Raw genomic sequence first — 2,604 nt, forward strand, 5'->3', positions numbered from 1 at the left:
TAAAACAAAGCATATTTCACCGAAGCTTTTCTACACTCATGATCTTGAAGAAAATGGTGACATCACTAACAAATTTGTTCAAAGGATAACCTGGAAAACTTATTTACAAAGGCATTACCAACCGTAACTTTTGAAAAATTGGTGCACAACATTGGAATGCGGCGACTCAGAGATTTTAAGTGATGTTTTCGTGAGAGGGAGTAAATATATTGTGTTCTTTTAATTAGAAGTATGTATTATATGAAATATGTACTCTTTTTCATTCAATAAGGTTTTTTTCCCATTGGGTTTTTCCTAGTAAGGTTTTAACGAAACATATTTCATATATATATATGGGCATCTAAGAGGGAGTATTATAAATATCATAAAAATAGATGCCCAATGCATAGTGTCCTATGTGTCATTTTTCATATTGTCCATGTGCCTTGTAATAATTCATGTTTGGTGTCCATGTAGATCGACATTCTACATCCCACTTTGCCTATAAATAATGGCATTTGGTGGATCTGAAAATAATGCACATTGGTGAGAAATCCACTTCAAAATTCTATTAATTTTTAGATTATCCAATTTTATAATTTTATTTATATTATATTATCTTCATATGTGTGTTCCCTTCGTGCTCATCAATTTCATAATAGAAAAAAATATTGTCATGCTAAAGAAACGTTTAAACCATGCAACCAACCCTAAAATTAAACAAGGAAAAAAAAAAACTTTTTGATTCCTAGGTTTTGGATATAGTTTCTATTTAGTTTATAGGTTTTAAAATGTTACACATTTAGTCTTTTAAGTTTTGAGATTGGTTTTAATTTAGTCTTAGGTTTCAAAATGCTAAAATTTTACCTTTGATATTTGAATTTTGCTTCAATTTGGTCCCTAATGTCTCGAGGTTTATACTTTTAACCTCAAATTTTTACTAAATATTCATTTTTCATCTTTTGGAGTTAATTTTTGTTAATATAATAAAAATCGTTAAAAGAATCATAATTAATTAAGCTTCACTATTTTTATGATGAGCTTGGGTAGTTGCCATTTTAAAATTTCACTTCTAATTATTTTTAATTAATTAATAAAAATTGAAATCAATTATTGAAAGTAAGTATTTAATGAAAAATTGAGGTTAGAAATGTAAGATCTTGATATCCATGAACGAAATTGAAACAAAAATCAAATTTCAATGGTAAAACTATAACATTTTGAAATTTAGAGACTAAATTGAAACAAAACTCAAAATAGAAAGATTAAACGTATAACATTTTAAAACCTATAAATCAAATAGAAACTAGAGTCCAAATCTAGCGAAAAGGTATTATACCCATGAAACAATAATCTAATTATCTCAATATGATCTTCTCAATCACATATTTAAAAAAAAAAAACCAAAATAATAAAATTGTCTAATCTCATTCATCATCAAATTCCAAATCTTAACCAAATTACGAAATCGATATTTTTCAAATTTATTTTCTTGTAATGCAGAGTATATATTATTATTATGCATCAAAGAATTGAAAAAGAAAACCTTATAGATGGGCACGTGGCTATAGCCACGTGGGCGAAAGATCCGAAGTAGTTGCCACGCGTCATTGAGCGATTAAATGTGCACGTGGCACTTTGTATCCGCGCCGTAGAATTTTCAAATGGACCGCCCACCACCGCCACTGCCACCGCCCGATCCAAAGATATTTCTTTTCAACTTCCAAAACTACCCCCCATTTACAACTTGTACGGTCTACCGTTATTTTATTTAATTAATTTCTTTATCAATTTCTTCAACATTTCTTTGAACCATAACAACAATTATTTTCAAATCTAATTTTGACCCAGACAACATGAATATTTCCTTTTTTTTTATTACATAATTTCAGTAAACTTTCTCGTGACAAAATTTTGAGATAATACAAAATATATAAATGATGCATGACCTAAGATATATTCCGTAATATGAATCGATTATTCAGAAAAATCCAATAACGAGTTTTATTTTTGGCTTTATTTTTGCATTTTTCTTAATTGCATAGTAGTAAGTTAGACCGTATCTCGAATTGAAAAAAGAAATATTAAACTGCGAAATTGTATCATAAAAAAAAACGTAATAATAATATGTCATATCATTGTGGAGATATATAGACGTGTTATTTATCCATAACAATTATATAAGAGTCAATTTTCCCTAACCTAGTCATGTCCGTAATTCTGGATGACGAATGAATGTAGTAAACTTTGATGATAAAATAGTATGTTAGTATATGTAGTTAAGCTCTATAAAATTATATATACGCACACAAAAGATTATTGATGGGAGATTGATAATATTTTGTTCAAGAATCAAGAATAGGATTATTGGAGTGCGACCCAAAATTTCATATTAGCTAAATAAAAGGAAGATTATGGATATATAAGTAGGAATATATCTCCATTGGTATGGGCATTTTGTTTTGAAATCAAAATTATATTCCTAAGAGTTTATGTCCAAAATAGACAATATTAGGGATACACGTAAAAGAACAAAAAATGACCAAATTAAGGTTGGTCGGTCGAGTTTCGGTTTTTCTGGAAAAAAATTTTGAAAACTGACCGACCGACGAACGTGTATATATA

This window comes from Benincasa hispida, chromosome 12 (genome assembly GCF_009727055.1).
Source record: "Benincasa hispida cultivar B227 chromosome 12, ASM972705v1, whole genome shotgun sequence".
NCBI classification, from domain to species: Eukaryota; Viridiplantae; Streptophyta; class Magnoliopsida; order Cucurbitales; family Cucurbitaceae; genus Benincasa; species Benincasa hispida.